This window comes from Anomalospiza imberbis, chromosome 5 (assembly GCF_031753505.1).
Source record: "Anomalospiza imberbis isolate Cuckoo-Finch-1a 21T00152 chromosome 5, ASM3175350v1, whole genome shotgun sequence".
NCBI lineage: Eukaryota > Metazoa > Chordata > Aves > Passeriformes > Viduidae > Anomalospiza > Anomalospiza imberbis.
Genome location: NC_089685.1, coordinates 63,262,652 through 63,273,329, shown reverse-complemented (window position 1 = coordinate 63,273,329; position 10,678 = coordinate 63,262,652). Strand labels below are relative to the sequence as shown.

The following is a 10,678-nucleotide window of genomic DNA, read 5'->3' as shown; positions in this document are numbered from 1 at the left end:
ATCACAATAGGCCCTGCTAAAAGTCTTTCCCAGTCTTTCCTATGTGCCCCCTTTAGGTACTGGAAGGCTGCAATATGGTCTTCCTGGAGTTTTTTCTTCTCCAGAATGAATATCCCAAACTCACTCAGCCTACTTACCTACGAGTAACTATAGCAAAAGTGACGTGTGACTCAACAGACAAGCAGCCACAATGGTGCAGAAATATAGTTGCTTTGCAGACTTTTACTATGATTAGCAATTAGTAGTGCTGTTTTAGTGATTAGAGGTATGAGAACCTTACATAGAACTGTAATTGGGGTGTCCAAGTTTGGCTGGGGACATATCACATGCATGCATAAATATTTACCCTTGTATTCTCTATTTTTTGTCTTAGCCACTCTACTCATTTGGCATGAGCAGGTCATGAGTTTTCAGAACATCTAGAACAGAAAAGCAAAAAAGTGAACTATCATTATGCAAACATCTTGCTTTCTCCATTAGTTTCCTCTGGACCTCTCTCACTTCGTGACCTCTTTTGTTGGGATGAAAAGTCTAGATCTCAGCAAGTCTCTGTAAACACATTCTGGTTTAGGGAACTGTACTTTACCTACCTGCATTACTAATGCTACTGATGAAAGGAAAGTACAACCACGATGACCTGATTTTAGAGAGCAACTCCACTGCCTGAAAGTTATACTCTCCAATGGGCTGCTTCTGATCTTGGTCTACACCAAGAGAACAAGAACTGGGGCAGGGGTGGTCTGTAATGCCCTTTCACATCCCAGCAGTCTCTCTGTGGACCGGAGAGGGGGGCACAGAGTACACTGGAAGGGCCAGCTGTGAGTGCCGCGAGCTATCCCCAGGGACGGCGCCATCCACAGTGACGGCCAGAGCCAGATCCCGCAGCACCAGGCCAACGCTGGCCCGGCACACCCAGCACCTTCCTACGGACATCGGCTGTGCCCCTTCCGCCTCAGCCGATCCTTGCTCCTGCTGCTTGCCCTGTCTGGGCCCCTGCCCCTCCCCCCCCCACTCCCTGCCGTGTTCCGAACTCTCCAGAGAGACCTCATGTCCTGAGCCCCGGGTGCCAGGCAACGCTGAATCCCTCACGCGTTGCCAGGGAATGGGTCCCTCTGAGGCTGCCATGGCCCTGGGTCCCTGGGGCTCTGTCCATACGCTGGTGTCACCGAGCCCAGGTCGCATTCCCTGCCTTGCCCTACATGGTTATGTGACCACTGGCCACTCTGTGGCTCTGAAAAGCACAATAAAAACATCTTGTTCATAGTTTTGTTCACTAAAAGCAGAACCCAGACATTCAGGAGAGCTGCACTACCCAATATCATCATAATAAACCACACCCCACTGTGGTCACGGTTCAGCCAACAGGCAGACATGTTATTTCCATTAATGCCATATGTTGGTGGAATTAGTTTTCTCGGAAGGTACTTAAGGGAGTTGAAGAGCGTTTGCACACGTGCGTGCACATGCCTGTGCTTGGCCAGAGAGGAGACATTGTGAAGGGATCATCTTGAATGGGAAATAAATCCCTAAAAGCATATGGTTTCCTTTTCTAGGAAAGTTACTCTTACTACTTACCACTCCACCAGTGAATTAGCAAGTAAGTAATAAGTAAAAAATGGTGCTAATCCTTGGCCAGAAGCAGAACGGTATAAGGGAAACCGAAAACCCTTCTTGCAAATGGACGTTACTTTTGAGTAATTTGAAGAAGCCATTTTAAAATTAGAGGGAGCATGGCCACTAAAAAAAGCAGAAGCCTGCAAAGCACAAGAAAGTTATTCATCCAAGCAAAATCTGAAACAGCACAAACCTATGACCGCTTGGCAACATGTAGGTGGCTTTCTTGGATAAATAGTTTCACCTCCTTTTCAGTATAATTGTAAGGTAATTCCAGTTCTCACAGTTTTGATGGATATATATATAAAACAACTTTAGTTTTCTGCTGTTGCTCCAATACTGTAGCATACAGGTTTGTGAATTGGTAGCTACATAGTTCCTCACTGATTTTGCTGTTGGGTCACCAAAATTGTGAATGAACCTGCTTTTTCCTCAGCTGAGAAGCCCTGAACAGTTTCACATTTCTGGTAGAAGTGAAAAAACCATGGACACACTGGCAAAGAGTAAGGCAAAAGAGATACCAGAGCCTGGAGTTGCTGGAGCAGCTGAAAAAGAGACATGCCTTGTGGACACATCTCAAAAGTAAATGGGCTGGACAGTAGCAGGAGACTAGAACAAAATGCAGAACTACACAGAAGTTTGGAAAGAAATGCACCTAAAAACCTCAGTAATCTGAAACAGGATGACTATTTACCTGAGGGTTTCATTTCTTTTGTTCCAAGTTTTGTTCCCTGACAGCGACTCGTGACCAGTTTTCAATACAATCTTAAAATATATTTTTGTGGGTCAAGTTTTGGGGACAGGAATGGAAGAGTAATTACGAAGAGAGGGATGTAAAGAAAGAAAAAACAACTGCATAAATTTAATTAGTTAAGCAGGTTTTAATAGATACATTCCTTCAAATTATATCAAATATTCAAGTGGTATTTCTGACAATTATTTCTCTAGTTGTCCAGGTCTGTTGTTAATCAAACACTGTGTGGAAGTTATGTTATTTTAAGTGTTGTGATATATTTACTTTTCTGTCATCTCTCACACAAAAGCTTTTATTTTGGTGTCTGACAGTGTTACTGTCAGATACACTAAAAAATTATGTATTCCTCTAATTTCAGGCAACTCAGCACTAGCATCATGAGAGCGGGCTATTTAATTCTGGTTACGTTGTGGAGTTCTAGAGATCTCTCTATGTTTTCTCTTTAGAAACAAAATATGGAGATAAACGGAAGTCACACAATGAGTGTTTATTGGTTAAAAAAAGTCTGCATTTTCAATGAAATAAAATTTAATATTTTCATTAAGTGGTATTAATATAATACAATTGAAAGTAAAACATAATTTTCCTTCAAAAGAAATTCTAAAGAGTAGCATTGCCACCTGAAAGTTGGGTGAAAATGCAAAGTAAAGAATGAATTTGCTCAAAGATGTTATAAGCATTTAGAACATGCTGTTGAATCACAGAATCCTAGAAGCGTTAAGGTTGGAAAAGACCTCTAATATCAAGTCCAACCGTCAACCCATAGTTTAAACCATTAAACGATGTCCTCAAGTGAGTGGCAGCATAACATCTTCCATGTATCTATGGGGTTTTTGCATGAGCCATTTCTCTTTCTCCATCTCCAACACGGATACTTTTTCCCACAGAAAAGATTGCGTTATAAAAATGGCCCTACCCTATCATAATGAAAAAAATGAGTATGATGAGATAATGTTTTGTTTTGAATTTTCTAAGTTGTTTACCTCATTTTGAAACAAATGAGCTACATTTGAAAAGATTATTTTATTAATAATTAATAGTTTGATTTACATAATGAGCTATGTCAAGAAGACATTAAAATTCCAATTTGTAAGATAGAGCAGAAAAACAGAAACAAAACAAGAATCTGTACCAGCTTGTGTTAAAAGGAACTAACATTTCAGCATTTTTATCAAAAGGAAAAGAATAAAGGGAAATACATGATTTACTACACAATAATAACTTTGGGCTCTACTTATTTTGAGATAGGGAAGGCAGAAAGGTGTTTTAATTTTGCTCATTATCCTAATCAATTCTAATGGGCAATAAATTAAAGTTCCCCAAGTCAAGTTTCTTTTCCCAGTAGTAGTAAATGGTAAGTGATTTCACTGTCTATCTTGACTGTCCTAAGCTTGTCCACCCTATTTTTTCCAACTGGTCCTGTGGAAGAGGGGGAGTGAGAGATCAGCTGAGTGGGAATGTGACTCTTAAACAAGGCTAAGCCACTCCAGTCTGTTTTGTTGTCCATCATGTAGTTGAAGGAATTAGAGATAATGATAGTAATTGAGAGAGGCAGTGCACAAAACTTGAACTGGACATTGCCAGGGAGTGGAGTAATTTCAGGGAGCTTTTTTTTTCATGTTGTAAGTGAAGCTTGTGGAGAACGTGGGATTAATGTATATTTTAATGACAAAAGTGTCTGTGATTTCAGGTCCCTGTATCATAGGGAATGTCTCTGTGAGAGGGCTCTGCTACAGTGGTAGAGGGATAAGATTTTTTTCTATATGTACATGTTAGTCTTTTAGCCAAATTCTAAGTAGGTTTTCTCATCAGTGGCTCCTTCCTTCCTTCCCTCCTTCCTTCCTGCCTTCCTGCCTTCCCTCCTTCCTTTCTTTCTCATTTCCCCAGGTACACCAATGTTCTGGAGAAATCATCTAAAATTATTCTACTAAGTCATGGAAATTAAACGCATTATTAAGTAACAGCACAGTAACTGCCAATGGGCAGTGCTGATTCCTCCATTTGTTGATGACTTTAATCAGTACCAGTGAATATCACGTGTTTTGGTTAATTACATGCCTCAGTATTGGAAGAATGGTTGGATATTATCTAAGCTATATTTATACAAGAAATATTCATCTTTGTTTACCACATAATAAAACCCTACAGGAGGAAATAATGACAAAGTACTCAGAATCTGGCTAAAAAATACCAGATGACAACTTCAATTAGGAAGAGGCTTTAAAGGAAGACAATGACTTCTAGCAAAAACAATGGCCAACTGAATACAGTCAAACCCAAAACTTGATGGGGTTTTTTTAGAAATATGATTGCTTTTTTAGGTTTGTACAAATGCAATAAGGTTTAAGTTATCCTTCATTTCCACTTAAGGACATTGTGGAGAAAATTCAAACCAAGCTGGAAATAGAGAAGTAACAAAACTGATAATTATAAGTAAATAAATCCAAATAAGCTATTTCTTACATTCCACTCTTCATCTGTCAGCCAATTTTTTATTTACAAAGTCTCCAGCAAGTCTGTAGAAGGTTGATTGTACTGGGATTGAAGGAAAAAAAAAAAAAGAGACCTTTTAAAATACAATTGAGATAATGAGATACCCTAAGTCCCAGTTATTGTGTAATTAACATCATCTTGAAAAGTTCACTGCTGCTAAGCCCAAGTATTTTACCTTTCAAAGTTGTTAGTAAATCACTCAGCATCTGATTCTTCACTGGCAGTTTCCTCCAGATACACATAATTTATTGAGACATACCACTTTAATTCATTAACCCATGAGTCTTCCACTTTCTAGAAGGATCTAAAGCAGGTATGACATTGAAAAAAGCTTAAGGCTAGAGCTGAGAATGAGAAAACTGAGAGAAGAATGATTCACCCTGAGGTAAGCCTTTTTACCAATATATTTCTGTTGCTCAACATTCAAGGTCATGTTTTTTTCATGTATTTTTCATTTATTTAGACTAAGGAATATTTAGAATACACAAAAATCAACCCACACATTTCAGATGATTTGCAGATGAGATGATCAGTTTATTTACTGAAAACATCCAGTATGCATTACAATTCCAAACACGTTCAGAAAGATTCCTTCCAACAGGTCAAAATGTATTCCAAGGAGGAATCATGTAAAGTATTCTTTACATTTCTTTACCCAATTCTAAAAATACTTATATTGGATAAAACTTAATGAGACACATGTTCAGAAAACTGTGTAGACTGAAGATAAAGCATGCTGCATCTAAGAAGTATTATGGAAGCTAAAACTGACTACTAATTCCTCAACTTGTACTGCAATAACAATGCTACTTTACCTGATGACTTTGTATTACTTTGCATTTTTAGAGGGAGAAAGACATCTTCCAAACAAAGCTATTCCTACAGCAATTTTCCTGAAGTAATGGAAAGAGAACTGTATTCAGGAACTGAGTTTCAGTCAACACACTTGATGGCAACCGGCTTATTTCATGGCCAGATGAATAGTTCTAGTGATTATATCCTGCATATTAGGTACTGGTTTTACAACTAGGTTTTCCAAGTTTCTCATAACAAATGAGACAGTAGGAGACAAGCTATTCCTCCCAAAAAATGTTCCTGATTGGTGCTCAGAATTGACTTTATTTTTAGATTATTTTGGAAAGGATGTTAATTTAATAGATTCCAGTTGTCAATCACGTCGCATTTTGTTAAAATCATGTTTTCTTTCAAAGTCTGATAGACTCTTTACTAGATGTTAAGCATAAAAATGGACAGATACTTGCCTGTATCTCAAAATACTGATAGTTTAGTAGAACAAATTTTAAAAGCTGTAAAAACATAGTTTTGTCATTAAATGGACTTTGTACTTACCACTGAACTATACAAATACCGCTGCTACAAAAGAAGATTTTCTTATTGAAACCAGGAATTAAGTTAGATACAATTTGTTAAGGTGGAAGTGGAAAGTAGTGAAGTAAGAGAGGAGAACTCCGTGGGAAAAATGACTGGTAGGTGTTTAAACTAAATATGTCTGCTCAGCAAATAATTTAGTTAGTTACAACACCAAAGTCACAACAAAGTAAGTTTGATCAAAAACAGCTGAGCAGGAGAATATTTATTTCATAACTAGTAAAATTTATTTTTTAAAACTAACATAAAATCAGAGAGGAATAGAGAAGATTTAGGACTTTTCCTCAAATCCTCTTATTAGCCTTAAAGATAATAGATAATAACAGCATATTTTACAAAATTCACATTGCAAGAAGATATTTAATCTACTGTGAAAAATAACCTAAGTGTAAATGCCTTAAGTAACTTTAATTCATTACAGGAAAATTTCCTTAAGTATTTTGGTTATATTCTCCGTGTTTCTACTCTTTGTTCTTTTACTGTAAAGTTAACATATTTAGAAGATTTATAAAATGTCTTAACATAAATTCATAAATGTACTTTAAAGTTTTGTATTAAAAAAAAAAGTGCCTTTGTATGAAAAAGGAATTTTAAAAGCTGTTTTTCTTCACCAGAAAGTTAACATGCAATTTCTTTATTAGTGATATTTTAAGCCTTCATAGTGAAATTCTTGAAGACTGAAATCAGAGAAATGTTAATGTTGGAAAAGACCTCTATGATCAGCAAGTTGAACCATTAACGTAACAGTGCCAAATCACAGATCAGGTTGTCAAATAAGGATTTCTTTTTTTCTTACCAAAATTTTTTCTGTTAGTGAAATTACTTTCTGGTATTATGGTGTTTCTTTTGACCTGTGTAGGAATTGTTTATAATCAGATAAGTTTAATCATTCCATCCTATTAGGTGATTAATATGTAAGAAATACTGACTAATCTAGTGATTTACCAAAAAACAATTAATGTAAATCTTACTGGCTCAAAAATGTCATCCATTTAGCAAAGTGAGGTCTTTAAATACATGTTCTCCAGGAACTATTTAAAATTGCTGGAAATAAAATTACTTTTCCCCTCTTGCTAAATATTTGTTATGATAATCTTTTCTTTTTATTAAAAGTCAGCAGTTATCTTTATATAAAAAGTACATTTTCATACTGAGAATTGTACCTTTTTTTGTGCATCACTTTCCTTTCTTCCTTTTAGCATTCCCACTGTGACCCTACAATGACTCCATTAGCAATTATTAAATCATATAGGGAGAGTCAATATTTTGAAAATATTCATGGTGTTAATTATCACACTTCTAACACAACCTGACATACAGAGAGAAGGATCATGTAATCAGACTTGTAGTGATATTCATAGGATGGAAGGTGTCCTATAACACTACCTGGAAATAAGAAAATTAAATATTTTATGCAGATTTTAAGCATGAAGATCAATGGTGAATTGGAAATCAAGAAGAAATTCTCTGTTGCACATAAGATGCCCAATTTTTAACTTATTTTTCTAAAGTGCATTGGAATATATTTTTTCTCTGTGTTTATCATTACAATGCTTGAACACATTAACAGAGCAATCAGACAGGAAACTAGATGGATATCTAGTTTTTTGTGGTGTTAAAATTTTGTATCTTGTTAATTTAATTCCAGTGTACTGTTTGCTTTGCACATTCCTTTTATAGCAAACTCCTCACATTTTGCAAGTAGAGACAAGTTGATGAAGTTGTGTTTTTCTGAAAATTTTTTATTTTAACATTCTTGTTGCAAAGATGCTGAGCAATATAAACTGATACTATTGCTTTTTCAAATTTATGACCAGTCACATGAAGAGTGGTTGACAAAAATCTGGAGTTTCACTTTCTCAAATTCCTAATCTTGTAATTCAAATATTACCTCTTCAAATTTAAGGATACAGTCCTACTGCTGTTGCTGGTATCTGAAATGCCATAGCAGGGTACTGACTTGCTGTAACAGCTACATTAATACAACTCCCCTGACTCCTCTGCATGCCATTCCCTCGGGTCCTGTTACTGGTTGCCAGAGAGAAGAGATTGGTGCCAGCTCTTGTTCTTAACTCTCTCTTTACTACATTAATTGTACTGCATTGAACAAAACTACCTTGCTGTAATGGCTTCTATACTAAATTAAGTTTGGAATAACACTAGTTGTTATTCAAAGAGACTATAGAGATTGAAGAGATTCACAGGCTTCTGGAAACTCACCTTTTAGCCAGAAAGCATTCAATCCTGATTAACTCCCAAAGGATTTTTATGCACGGACCCTGCAAAAGTGATCACCAGAAGTGAATTTACAAGTTAAACAATAGGCATGGCCATGAACTGCCCACTTCTGGGTAGTTCTGGCTTCTTCGTTCTGAAAAACCTTGTCATCTGACTGTACACAAAAGCTCAGAAGACTTAACTTCAAATCAATGTATCCCTTTTTCAAGACAAAAATTTTACTATGAAACTGTAGCTCAACAATGAAAGTTTAAGACATTATGGTTACAGGTTTCTGCCATACTTGTTCTTAGAAATTGTCATGCCTGCAGCAAAGACAGCTGAGGAAGATGCATGTTCCCATTTCAGCTGTTCAAGATTGGTATCCCATCTTAAAGCCCTGTTGCAGATGTATTTGCAAATTTATGGGCACGTGTACACTTCCTTGTTCCATCTTGGCTGTGCAATGGAAACAAGTAGCAGAGAGATCAGGCAAACCACTGGGAATGGCAGAACCCGAAACCACTGCCCCTCAATCTGTTGAGGAAAACCTTCAGTGCAGGTAGCTCAGTGTGTAGCTGCAGTGCAGCTGCAGATTGAGCTCTGGGTGGCAGGAGCCCCAGAGGGGCAGGAGGCTGTGAACTGAAGGCAACCCTTTGCACAACAATGGAAGCAAAGGGCTTGTGGCATTGGCCTCATGATCAGGACACTCAGAGACATGGCAGGAGCCCAGGACGCAGCTGGAATACGTCAGACTGTAGTGTGCATAGAATGGGAGGGTATAAAAGCCCAGGGCTTCCTTTATTCAGGATCCCTACTCCAAGGCACCAACTCCAGCTCTTATTCTGTTGTTGCACAGTGATTTTATTATTTTAAGGATCCAGATGCTGGAGACTCTGCTATTGGAAACTTGGGGTCAAACCAGTAAAGAGACCTGATCTGACTGTGGGAGCATGGTGAGGGTAGGACTCAAGTGGAGCACCCATCGGTTGCTGGAGCCGCGAGTGAAAAGCAGCTTCAGTCCAGTCCCAGCTTTGGTGGTGCGATTGTAACTGCCAGGGTGGTTCCTGGATAGTCACACAGGAAAGTTTCCTTAGCCAATCCACCAAGCACACCTGACAGGACTCGTAAAATGGCTGTTTCATAGATACTGTTTCACAATATACATGCACAGAGAAGCCTATTGGTCAGCCTGGTCCGTATATGACAAACAAATTTTATTCATATTTAGCCTGATTTTCAATAAAACAAATACAAATGCTGTTTTTCACACGTTCAATAGGAAGAATGTGATTTTTTTTTTGCCTTAACAAGAGAGAAGAGGATTCTCCACTACCAGCTTAGTAGGTGACTGCTACTTCTGCCGAGAAGTCTACACATTCTGTTCTATGCTCTTATGGTTTCATGTGTACCTAAGGACACAGCCATGGGTCTCTCTCCTAGACGTGACCCATGCCTCATGGGACAGACCACCTGCTGGTCAGTTCTGCCTGTGGCTGTAGTACAAAGAGCACCAAGTTCTAGTACATGTCAAAGCAGGCTGTGTGTTTTTCACCCCCGTGCCTGAGGCAGAAATGCAGGGTGGATGAGAAATAGCCACTTGTGGTTTTGACCTGAAGCTCACCCAGGATAGGCCATGTGCTTCAGATTCACCTAAAAGTAGAGCCAATAGGCACCCTTAGGTTTCTTGGCCCTCTTGAATCTCAGTGTGTGTTATCAAACAACTCCAAACCTCTGGGCTTTGTTCAGGCACAGCCCTAGCCCAGAAGCGGGACATGAGATGTGATAAGGGACGAGCAGCGAGCATAGCAGGTCACTAATAATGCAGCCTGGCGAATTTCAGGCGGGCTTTCGAAGGTGTCGGAGAGGCTGCAGAGCTACCTTGTCTGGAGCTCCTGTGGCGGGAAACAGTGAAGGGAAGGGAGGACGGCAGGCAGGAAGGGAGGATGGGCCGGCTGCTCCCGGCACCGCCCTTCGGTGCGCCACAGCGCCCCCTAGCGGCAGCGGCCGCAGCGCGCCCCGGTGCTTAATGCACCTACCCTTGCACGGCTGTGCGCCAAGGGGCGGGGCCACTGCTCATTTAAATATCACGGGGGCTTATTTGCATGCTACCAAGATGGCCGGCCCTGCGATTGGCCGGTTCCGGAGCAGCCCCCCACTGCCGGCCCCTGTGCCCACGGAGGGGGCGGGGCCAACAGAGAGAGGGGAGGA

General features: G+C 39.2%; 1 long non-coding RNA gene across 2 annotated transcripts; it reads left to right on the top strand.

The window, feature by feature from the left end:
* The first annotated feature begins 1,143 nt into the window (after positions 1-1,143).
* On the top strand, positions 1,144-5,844 carry LOC137474687 (uncharacterized). Of its 2 annotated transcripts, none has more exons than XR_010999453.1 (5): positions 1,144-1,585; positions 2,051-2,196; positions 2,353-2,447; positions 4,059-4,139; positions 5,708-5,844. It is a non-coding gene; the product is annotated as an uncharacterized lncRNA (long non-coding RNA). The 2 variants fall into 2 exon arrangements; XR_010999454.1 differs by having other exon boundaries at positions 4,059-4,163; positions 5,708-5,822.
* Positions 5,845-10,678: the final 4,834 nt, after the last annotated feature.